Source organism: Mus musculus, chromosome X, assembly GCF_000001635.26.
Source record: "Mus musculus strain C57BL/6J chromosome X, GRCm38.p6 C57BL/6J".
In the NCBI taxonomy this organism is placed as follows: Eukaryota; Metazoa; Chordata; class Mammalia; order Rodentia; family Muridae; genus Mus; species Mus musculus.
In genome coordinates, this window is record NC_000086.7 from 103,542,631 (window position 1) to 103,555,067 (window position 12,437).

General features: G+C 44.6%; 1 pseudogene across 1 annotated transcript; it reads left to right on the forward strand.

Moving 5' to 3' along the window:
- Positions 1–2,869: 2,869 nt before the first annotated feature.
- Positions 2,870–5,069, forward strand: LOC668415 (uncharacterized; annotated as a pseudogene). The gene has a single exon (NR_033398.1). The product of NR_033398.1 is annotated as an uncharacterized LOC668415 (transcript).
- The last annotated feature ends 7,368 nt before the right edge of the window (positions 5,070–12,437 follow it).

Sequence of the window (12,437 nt, forward strand, 5' to 3'; positions counted from 1 at the left end):
CCATATCTCGAAACCCTCCACCAGAGGCATCTGCTTTCTTTTGTTCAAGCATTATCTTTCCATTACTGGAACATGTGTGCCAGAGGCCTATCTGGGAGAGTTACTCTTACTGGTCTCAGGTCTTTTAGCATCTCTCTTCCTGGAAGAAGGACCTGGTTTTCCATCCCTATCTTGTGTTTGTGATGACTTGATCAGAGGCTTAACCCCCTTTCTCTCTCCTCCTATCATGAAAACTCTCAGAAAGCTTCATAGGGGTCTTTCTTGGCTCCTGGTAGGTCACTGTAAGTACCTGACGAAGGAGCTCCTGGACAAGTCCATATAGAAGACCTTATGCCACATAAGGGACTGAGACAATAGAGGATCTACATGCCTATGCATATCTGCCTGGTCTAAGCAACAGCTGATCATTTGATGTTTGTGTCATGCTCAGTCAGGATGGGTATAAGTCCCCCCCACCCCAGCCCCCTCTCTGTCTCTGGCTTAGTTGATTATTTTAGTTGACTTATCTTAGTTGACTATCTGCTAGCTGTTTTTTACTTGGTCAACATCCCTACCTTGTGACTTTGCAGGTGTCTTGCTGATAATTATAGTAAAGCTCTCTGGCTGTTTTCATTGCTGTCCTTGACTGTCTGCTGACGTTGCTACCTTTGACCTTGCAGGTGTTCCACGGCTGTTAATTATGTTTTCATTGCTCTCTCACTTGCCACAAAAGCAGCTGCAGTGTTTATGGTTTTCTCTTTGTCTACTAAAGGATGGTCTGGGGTCTCTTTCCTGAAAGGGCAGGGGGTTGTTAGAAGCTATCCTTATTTACAACTTAGTCGATTATAATTACTCCATTAGAGATGATGCATTAAAAGCAGTAATATAGCCGTGCGTGGTGGTGCATGCCTTTAATCCCAGCACTAGGGAGGCAGAGGCAGTCAGATTTCTGAGTTCCAGGCCAGCCTGGTCTACAAAGTGAGTTCTAGGACAGCCAGAGCTACACAGAGAAACCCTGTCTCGAAAAACCAAACCAAACCAAACCAAACCAAACCAAACCAAACCAAACCAAACCAAACCAACCAACCAACCAAACAAACAAACAAAAAAGCAGTAATATAATGTGTAATACTACCTAGCATGTTCTTGCTTCCCTAAGGGGACAGGACTCAAAAAAGCTAAGCTAACTGCTAACCAGCTTTTGTCACTGGTCTTGCTTCTTAGAGCCCCTTTGTTTCTTCTCTGACCTATTTGGCTCTCTCATTCTTTGTCTCTTCTTGGTGCTTCTAGATCTGCTATTTTAACCCTTACATTGCCTTTTATCCTTAATATCCATTCCCTCGGTAACACACAGAATAATTTGTAGTTTTCACCGTAGGCTCTTTTTCTTACTGCCTGATGTGTTTATAAAAAGATAAAGAGAAGGGGGATTTTGTTCTATGGGGGTGTGGTGAGGTGTGGGGGAAGGGGATGTCTCAGCAGGCCCATGCCAAGGCATCCCTTCTCCCTGAGGGACCAGAGACACGATGGTATAGTGTAGAATAGAGTTTATTTAGGGCATGGGGAGTGGAGTTAAGAGGGTAGTAGAGGCAGAGAAAGTCAGAGGGGGAGAGAGAGAGAGAGAGAGAGAGAGAGAAGAGGAGAGGAGAGGAGAGGAGAGGAGAGGAGAGGAGAGGAGAGGAGAGGAGAGAAGAGAAGAGAAGAGAAGAGAAGAGAAGAGAAGAGAAGAGAAGAGAAGAGAAGAGAAGAGAAGAGAAGAAGAGAAGAGAAGTAGAGGAGTAGAGGCCAGCTATGAGCATGTGGAGGCGGGGGAGGCGGGGATGGGGAAAGAGGGATGAAGGGAAGCAGAGAAAGAGCAAGAGAAGTGTAAGAGGACAAGGAGGGGGCAAGTAACCCCTTTTATAGTGGGTCAGGCCTACCTGGCTATTGCCAGGTAACTGTGGGGTAGAGCTTAGACAGAATGCTAACACTGCCTACTATGAGCTAACTTCTACCTCAACCTGCATTTTCTTAAATTTTATTTATTTATTTATTTTGGTTTTTTTGAGACAGTGTTTCTCTGTATAGCTCTGGCTGTCCTGGAGTTCACTTTGTAGACCAGGCTGGTCTTGAACTAAAAAATCCATCTGCTTCTGCCTCCTGAGTGCTGGGATTAAAGGCGTGCGCCACCACGCCTGGCGCATCTTAATTTTTAGAAAATTATGTAATTGTGTGCAACTTGAAAGTCATGTTTTGCATTCTAAATTATGTAGAAAAGAATTTGTGAAGCTTCAAAAAATTTTTAAATAGTATTGGGTGGTGGCATCACTCAGGAGGCAGAGGCAGGTGGATCTCTGTGAGTTTGAGACCAGTCTTGCCTACACAGCAAGTTCTAAGATGGCCAGAGTTACATAGAAAACACCCTATCTTGAAACTGCCCCCATCCTATAACAAAAAAGGAAACAACAAAAAAGATAGAATAGAAAGAGAGAGAGAGAGAGAGAGAGAGAGAGAAGGGTAACAATGGACTTTTCTGAATGTACCACATACATGAAATATACAGATAGCTTAATGTTAACAATTGCTCAACTGTACCTGGACAAACATTCATCAGGTTACCCACACTGGCATCCCCATTAGGGTCACACACTGTGCTAGCTGCTGCTGCTTCTTCTTCTTCTTCTTCTTCTTCTTCTTCTTCTTCTTCTTCTTCTTCTTCTTCTTCTTTTTTTGGTCTAGGCTCTGCCCCACAGTTACCTGGCAATAGATGCCGGACTCCTCACTATACTCTTCTTTCTTGCCTTCTTGCTATTGCTCTGACCCCTTGTTCCTGCTCCCTCTCCTCTCTGTCCCCCATTCCCCTCCCCCCCTCCATTGGCTCATGGTCTGCTTCTCTCTCTCTCTCTCTCTCTCTCTCTCTCTCTCTCTCTCTCTCTCTCTCCCTCTCTCTCTTCCTTTCTCTGTCTCTACTCCCTCAATTCCCCTTCCCATAACCTGAATATATGTGGCTGGTCCCTCAGGAGTAAAGGGTGCCTCAGCATGGGCCCACAAAGGCAGCCCCTTCCCCCACACCTGACTATACATCCACCATACATATTCTTTCTTTTTTTTTTTTTTAGTTTTATAAAACACAACACACTGCATTCTTCACATATAATCCTTGTGTTGTCTTGAATCTTAAAGAACAGACTTCCTTACCTGCTCTGTTCAGCTTTCCAGTTGCCACTGTCCCTTTGAAGGGACAAAGCATACTTTCTCTAGGCTATCAATGAGGTATGGTCAACAACTTTTTTTTTAATTAGGTATTTTCCTCGTTTACATTTTCAATGCTATCCCAAAGGTCCCCCATACCCACCCACCCCCAATCCCCTACCCACCCACTCCCCCTTTTTGGCCCTGGCATTCCCCTGTACTGGGACATATAAAGTTTGCAAGTCCAATGGGCCTCTCTTTGCAGTGATGGCCGACTAGGCCATCTTTTGATACATCAAGAGCTCCGGGGTACTGGTTAGTTCATATTGTTGTTCCACCTATAGGGTTGCAGATCCCTTCAGCTCCTTGGGTAATTTCTCTAGCTCCTCCATTGGGGGCCGTGTGACCCATCCAATAGCTGACTGTGATCATCCACTTCTGTGTTTGCTAGGCTCCGGCATAGTCTCACAAGAGAGAGCTATATCTGGGTCCTTTGGCCAACAACTTTAAATGGTGTCTCTTTGCATATATACACATGAAAAATCAGGGTCTTTCTATGGCGGCCCACTGACCAGAAAAATCACAATGTAGCCAAAGATTACATTGAATTTGCTATAATCCTGCATTTGTCTCCTGAGTATTAGGATTACAAGCTCTAGCTACCATGACTACCTCTTAATGGTGTTTAACTTTCTCCAGACTCATCCTCTTCCAAAGACATTCTCCTCACCAACTAAGTATATAGAAAGAGTGCCTGCCAGAGTGGTTGCCAGCTACAGAAATGGACAATGCCTTCCTCTGCAGAGTGTTCAGGAGGACTTCCAAACAATACTTGAGCTGGTGGGTCTGTTTCAAACAAGGGTGCAAGCTCTTAGGGAACTTTACAGAGGAGGCCTCACTGACTGAGAAGGTGGTAGACAGGAACCCAAGAGAGAGGTTACCACTCATAAATGAGGTCACCTGGATTCACAGGAATGTGGTTGGTGAACATACAAACGGAGATGAGAAAAAAAATTAATTCGCAGAAAACATAGGTCAAAAAGGAGGGAGTAGGGCCCATTATTCTGCTTTGGGGAAGCTACTTCTGAAGGCTGTGGCCCTGCTTAGAAACACAGCCAGAACTGGAAACTTCAGACCTTAAACAAGTAAAGAATTAGAAAGCAGCTTAAAGCAGCTTCTAGGCCACAGGTAAGGAAAGAGAACTTTGAACTTTGGACTACTGAGTAAACACCAGGTTGAACAAGCACAATAGGGACATCAGGTTAGCTATTAATTTATTAGCAAACCACCGAATAAGAAACAGAGGGCATAGTCGAATTCTTTGTTTGGTTTTTTAATTTTTTTTTTTTTGGTTTTGGTTTTTATGCCATGCTGGGCGTGGTAAATGCAAGGAAAGGTCTCTTTCACCAAGCTTCATTCCAGGTCTTCGCGGGCTTTTGTGTCTTTACAAGGTACGTTACAAGTTAAATGACAAATGTGAAGCTGTTCCAAGTGACAAAAGTCACAGTACTAATCACAACTTTGCTCAAATGATATTTGTTCCCGGACACTCTTGAAATCTATAGCTATTTCGATCCACCTCATCTTTAAGTGGTAACTAAATATAATATATAGAAAATTGTGTGCTTGAAAAGCTGACCTTTAGCTCCTTCTTTGACTAAATTTTCCAGAGGTATAACATTAATGTAGTAAAATGTTTATGTGACACATAAATGTTCTCACATGAATTATAAAAGTTGGCATAAGTCTTTAGCACTTATAAAATGGCTTGATATAATGATAACCCATGTCAGGCATGTGGCTTCTGCCTTCAGTCCCAACAGTTGGGAGGCTGAAGCAGATCTCTATGAGTTTAAGGTTAGCCTGGTCTACACAGCAAGTTCCAGACAAGTGAGGGCTACACAGAAAGAAAATGTTTGAAAGAAAGAAGAAAAAAAGAAAGAAAGAAAAAAGAAAGAAAGGAAGAAAGAGAGAGAGAAAGAAAGAAAGACAGTTAGTTCACCCATGCATTTCTCGACAAATGTAAATTAAAGGACATCTCTATTATAACCTTAAGGCTATGTATTGGCTGTTGGAAGAGGGACCTTGATAGGTGGGCCCACAGCCTTAAGACTGTAATAGCAGTCAATAAATACTATTACCAGTTCCATTCATATATAATCAATAATTTTTATGACTCTCACAGATGTACTCAGTCAGTTTTGTTCAGTGCTCATTTCAACAGCCTTTCAGGCTACTTCCATGTACAAAAGTACATAACATATCCTTTCTACCTACCTGTTTAGTAAGTTCAAACAGCTTTGCATATATACACACACACACACACACACACACACACACACACACACACACATATATATATATATATATGCACAAGTACAAATATCACCGAAGTCCTACTTACTGAAGCAAAGGGTTTTATTGAGGTTACTTACAGGAGTATGGGCAAGGGATTACGTATAGGATCAGGCCTGACTCAATGGCAGCTGCATCACCAAAGCCCCAGCATGGATGATAGTTCATGAAAGCTGGGATGCTATGGTTCACTGCACCACATACTTGACAGGTTAGGGAAGATCAAAGACTGGCTGCTCTCTGCCTCTTCCAGGCAGCTTGGCTGGCTCAAGAATGTCCCTAGGTAGTCTTTATGGGGGCATGGCACATCTGTGGAGTTTTCAGGGGCTTCCTGAGTCTAATAAGACTCCCTTTTGAACTCCTCGAGTCTTTTTTCTTTTTGGCGTTTCGAGACAGGGTTTCTCTGTGTAGCCCTGGCTGTCCTGGAACTCACTCTGTAGACCAGGCTGGCCTCGAACTCAGAAATCCTCCTGCCTCTGCCTCTCAAGTGCTGAATTAAAGGTGTGCATCACCACTGATGGGCGAACTCCTTGAGTGTTAATGATCTTCCCTTCAAGATAGAATATATCAATTTGTAGCAACTATTATGTATCTCTCTCTCTCTCTCTCTCTCTCTCTCTCTCTCTCTCTCTCTCTCTCTGTGGTGTATGCATAATCAAACACAATAGGTTCACATTTTGGGGGATGCAAAGCCAAAATACAAAAAAAGTTGATAACTATTACCTCCATGCAGTAGGCAAAGAGATTAAAGCACTCATTCCCAAAGTGATGCTCCATGGACAAGAGAAGCATGCAGACTCAACTCAGGGGTCCACGCCTAGTCAGAGAGAAGATTGCTGATTCCTAAGCAGGTTGAGTTTAGGAATACATTCCAGACCTAGCTCAGTTTAAGAGTACAATTTCTATAATAAATAAATAAATCTTAAAAAAAAAAGGGCTGGTGAGATGGCTCAGCGGGTAAGAGCACCCGACTGCTCTTCCGAAGGTCCAGAGTTCAAATCCCAGCAACCACATGGTGGCTCACAACCACCCGTAATGAGATCTGACTCCCTCTTCTGGAGTGTCTGAAGACAGCTACAGTGTACTTACATATAATAAATAAATAAATCTTAAAAAAAAAAAAAAGAGTACAATTTCAAAGGAAAAGATAGTAGATACATTTTTGCTGTGTAGCTCAAAAGTCTCAGAGCATATATCAGAGATTCCAGAGATGAACAGAAATGCCTGTGGGCTTGCACCATAAGGCTTTAGCAGAAAATAAAGGGAAGCTTTAATACATTAATAGTATGTATTTATGTATTAATACATTTAATACATAACAGGGAGTCTGTTTTTGAAAGTACCTGCTTTGCTTAGTCACTAACATATGTACATTTGTGTGGGTTTCTTCCTCAATCAGCTCCACCTTATTATTATTTTTCTTATTATTATTTTGAGTTGTGGAGTCTTGGGTCTCTATCTGATTCAGCTAGGCTGAGCTCCAGGATTCCTCCCGTGTCCAATTCCATAGCCCAGTGCTGGGATTACAGATAGCTCTCCGCGCCAAGCGAGTGCTGTGGACTCCAATGCAGAAGTTCATGTGCTGCACACAGGGTGCTGAGTCAACTTCCTCGAATTTGCATATGATTTTGATGACATCTACCCTTCTTGGGAAATTCATGGAAGTATGGCATTAGATTAAGAGTGTCTTCCAGTGGGATTGAGTTGGCACACTGAATATTACGTTGTAACGTTGTATTCCTTGGAATTGAAACATTCTGTCCTAGAGGGAAGAGGGTGGTTCACAAAACACAGGAAGCTCAGAAATTAGAAGGTTCGTAAGATCCATCCCCAAAATTATAAAAACTGTAAACAACTGCTACTCTCTTCTTGAGAGCCTCAAATTTATTGCCAAAATTACATGCAAGTTCTAGAGAGTCCAGAGATACAGCTTCAGTGAGCTGTCACCTATTAACCCCTCCCTACCCAAAACTCATTGCAACGCCACGGTAGACTTGGATGGGTTGAGTCTCCGCTCTGTTGATGTCGGTGCCCTACCTGGCATGAACTGATGTGTGTTCATCTCTGCTCAGGAAAAGTGGCAACACATTTTAAGTCCAATATACATATATTTGGTTTTTCGAGACAGGGTTTCTCTGTGTAGCCTGGCTGTCCTGGAACTCACTTTGTAGATCAGGCTGGCCTCGAACTCAGAAATTCGCCTGCCTCTGCCTCCCAAGTGCTCGGATTAAAGGCTGTGCCACCATCACCCGGCAAGTCCAATATATTTAAAAATTTTGAATTTTAGTGGTGATTTATCCCCCAGCCCCATCCTACCATGTGTCTATGTGTCCTAAATGAATTGTACACCTCCTTCAACCTGAGATCTAGTGTCTTTAGGAAGCCAGGATAAATTCCTGACACTTTCCTTGTCAGGTTTTCAAACATGTTTAAATGTCTACTATCTCCCCAAAAGGATATATTGGCCAAGGCTACCATAACAAGTCATCACAGAACCAGTGGCTTTTATCTTTTATTTTTATTGCTTATTTTGTGCAAATTCTCCCCTCCTTTCTCTCCCTCCCTCTCCCCTTCTCTCCCCTCTCTCACATTTTATTCTAAGGCAGGATCTCACATATCCCAGGTACACACGTTGAACTGACTGTGTGTGCAGTCAAGAATGAATATGAACTTAAGTTCCTGCTCCTACCTTCTCAGTGCCGCTATTATAGGCACACATCACCACACCCAGGTTACATATACATTGCTAGGGATGGAACCCAGGACTTTGTGCATGCTAGCCCTCTTCTATCTGGGCTACATGCCCGGTCCTAAAAAGCATTCTCATTATTCCCACTCAGTTTCAGGTGTAGAGGAGGACTTGGGGTGACAAAAAACCTGCCCCCGCTGGAGGGAGAGGCTCAGGAATAAGTGCTGATGCGAATATAGGAGGGGTGCTCAGTGATGTTTGGGGTCTCATGGAGGTGAAGCCTCCTCTGGAAGAGAGCCTGCAACAGACTGTGCTGACAGTCTGTATAATTGGAGGCAGCAAATGACTGCAGCTTCCAGTTGGCAGCCAGAGATTAAAACAAAAAACAAAAAACTCAATCCTGCACTGCCCCCATCTGCTCCCCCACCCACTCAGCCACAACTGGTTTCTGCAATCCAAAAGTGGGAACAGATGTGAAAATCCAGCTTTCACCTCCTCTCTCTCCTTCTATCCCCTCTCACACTTCCTTCTGTTGCAACACAGAGGAGGGAGAGAGAAGAGGGGACATACAGTAGCTCGGATTGAAAGCCCATTCTATTTTTATACTTCCTGAGCTGACAGCCATTCTTCTCATTGGACCTTATTCCACACTACACCGCACACGTGCGCGCACGCACACGCACACGCGCGCACACACACAGCCAATAAGCCAGCCTTATTCATCAGCCCAGCTGCAATCTGCCTCCTAGTGTAGCTCTGAGCCAACTGGCTTTTTCCAGGGCCAAACTCCCTAGATGTTCTTCCGAAGACTTTAGACTCTGGCTCAACCAGCGGCTGGGAGCTCTGGAGGCCTGCTAGAGACACCGCGCTGCATGCCCCTATCTGGAGTTTCCACTACTGCTCTAAAACACTCAGCCCTTACTTCAGGCGGGAAATTCGTTCTTGCTTTAAGAATTCCATCATTTGTACCAGAGACTTGCTTCACCAGGAAACTCCTTCCTGCCTTGAAACACTGTTAACAAGCCTTTGTTGTTAACACTTGTTAACAAGCAAAAACATTGCTAGTCCCTGACCAAAAAGCCCTATATTGAAACTCTAGCTCTTCCCCATCATCGCCAAACTCAGTGCCCATTATGACCCCCATTCTTTTGTTTTGTTTTGTTTTTTCGGGACAGGGTTTCTCTGTGTAGCCCTGGCTGTCCTGGCACTTACTTTGTAGACCAGGATGGCCTTGAACTCAGAAATCTGCCTGCCTCTGCCTCCCAAGTGCTGGGATTAAAGGTGTGCGCTGCCATGCCCGGCCATGACCCCCATTCTAATAGGCAGGGCCAAGGGAGTTTTTAAAGATAAAACAGCCTTGTCTGGACAAACAACTCCAGGAGGGAGAAACTTCAGGCTTGCAACTGCTATAGATCCAGTAGTACTTCTCAAACCTCAAGTAAAAACTCAAGTATAAACTCAAGTATACCTCGCTCTTTCGAAGACACCCCTTCCTTACTCTGGATATTTCCTTCAATAGTTGAAATAAATGGCCCCATCTTATGAGGTCAGATGGGTCTCTTTTTCTGCTTCCTGTCTTTAAGCTGCCCCAGAAACTTAACACCCACCGCCTCTGCCATTCACCCTCGGCCTGCTCCCAGTAGACTCCTTCAGAAGACCGTTGTCATACCCTACCATCTATGGGTTTTGGTTGGGTTCATGGCTCACATCCCAAAGGCTCTTGGTTGGCATCCTGCAGTCACTGAGAATCGTAAGGTTTCTATTTTCCCATTTGAATAGTTACTCTGGAATGCCAAATGAAGTCCCTCCCCATCCTCATCTTAGCCTTTACTCTCACCTTACACCAATCATGTAGGTGGAAGCAAGACATGAACCCTACAGGAAAACTGACCGTCTCACCAGGAGATGTGATACCTCCAGAACATCATTCGTGAAGACAAGCTATTGAGGAAGAGTAGGCCTGGGAACCAGGAAGCCTATGGCGGCTGGTCCCGTGAGAGCCTTCCCTCCCCCAACCCCTCCAATGTGTCGTATGTTTTATATGCATATATGCTGTGCACCACATGTATACAAGTGTCAGCTGAGGCCAGAAGAGGGGTTAGAGCCCTTAGAACTGGAGTTGTAAATGCTTATTAGCTGCCATGGGGGTGCCTAGAATTCAAACTAGGTCATCTGGAAGAGCAGCCAGTGCTCACAGCTACTGAGGCATCTCTCCAATCCTTATGGCCATTTTCTTGACTTTTCCCTAACCTAAGACTTAAATATAGAGGAATCCATAAAGATTGAGCTCTGTGTGAGACAGAGCTCTAGGTTCCATCATCCAGAAACGAACAGATTTATGCTCTTCTCAAAGTTTTTTAAGCATGGCACTCAGAGTTTTACCGTATTCATCTTAAAATGGCTCCTACACATTGTAGAACAGAGTACTGCCTTTATGCTCCTTAGCCACCTCCCAGAAGTACCTTCTTCTCCATCAGAACCATGCCTTGGTTAGACAATTGCTATGGGTGTGGAAGCCCCTGGTAGGCCAGCAAAGGAATTGACCAACCATAGACACACAAAACGCATGTTAGCTGGTGCAGGAAATAGGTGACCAAGAAGATGGTTCAAGGAGTTCCCTCTTGAAACTAGAGTGGAAGAATGAGGAAGGCTCTGCTCTCTGATTTGTTGTTTCTCAAGGCAGGGTTTCTCTGTGTAGCCCTGGCTGTCATGTAACTCACTCTGTAGACCAGGCTGGCATCGTCAAACTCACAGAGCTCTGCCTGCCTCTGCCTTCGGAGTATTGGTATCAAAGGCGGACCCTACTACTCCTCTGTTGCTCCCTGGCTTTTTTCTTTTTTTTAACCGGAACACTATTGAAGCTAGAGATTGATCTGCAAGACCATCAAACACACGATCAAATAACATTTCCTTTCACACAGTTCTGTAGGCCAGTCATCTGAGGCTAAAGCATAAGAAAGGTTGGGTCCTGCTGTGACCATAGAGAGGATCTGGCTTCACACTGTCTTCCCTTTGTACTTGAACACTCTTATAATCTCTCCCAATTGCTCTTTTGTCTTTGTGCATTTCTAAAGGAGCACCTTGCTTTTTGCCCTGGCTATCAGGAAGCCAGCAAATCACAGTTTCTCCCAACACAGGAAGCAAAGGAAACAGGAAATGGGGCCAGACTATAAAACCTTAAAGCACTCTCTCCAAGAGATTTCTGTCCCCTCTAAAGATGCCACCTCCAAAAGATTCCATAACCTTCTGTCACATCCTTACATGGCTTTAAGGACTGACCTGATTTGGGGAGGGGGGGAGTCAGGGAATAAATAGACAAGAGGACACACAGGCAAGCTGGAGTTGGGTGAACAGGATACTGATGGAGAAACCACAGCAGCCTGGAAGGACAGCACATTTATTATGTAGAGTCCAATGGGGTGGTGGGTTATTGCCTGGTGATAAGCAAGGAGGTAGGAATTGTGGTATACAGCTGATCAGGAAGAGAGGTTGATCTAGTTTCAGTAGGCACAGTGTCTGTAGGGCACCAGTCTTCAGGCCATAAGTACTCAGGGGGAGAAAGCTGCAGTGGAGAGTTCCTGCACACACTCTCACTGACACTTGCACTCAGAGCCCTAAGGAAGACTTTAGCATTCCTCTGACCTGCATGAGGATGGGGAGGGCACCTGGCCACTGCATGGGGCTGAGCCTATGCTCCTTGACATGGCGGTGTCCAAGTCAGCAACACACATTGACTCAGGCCTTCCAAGGATTGGCCACAACCTTCACCAACAGCACCAGCAACTGGAGCACGGACGCTGGAACACGCTCTTATGGGGGATCTTTTCTGTTCAAGTCCCAGCTTCCATGCAAGTCCAAAAAGTAGAAGGAGAAACTCTGCTCACTGTTAAGGCTCTAATGTCCTCTTTGTTTAGGACAAGTGAGATGGCTCAGTGGGTAATGGGACTTGTGACCTGCTACCAAGCCTGATGAATAGAATTCAATATCCAGGACACATGTGGTGGAAAGAGAAAAATGACCACAAGCTGACGTGATTCCTTACCTTCATGCACACAAAGTACAATATGAGAGAGAGAGAGAGAGAGAGAGAGAGAGAGAGAAAGGTTTTGTCTAATCCTCTGTCTTCTGAGTCCACCCAAGTGGGGGAGAGGCACCTCACTTCTGAGCATCAGCCCTGAAAAGAATGTGGGGACAAAGACACAGATACCTGGCTGCTACAGTATCTTTCAGCATGAGGCTCTGG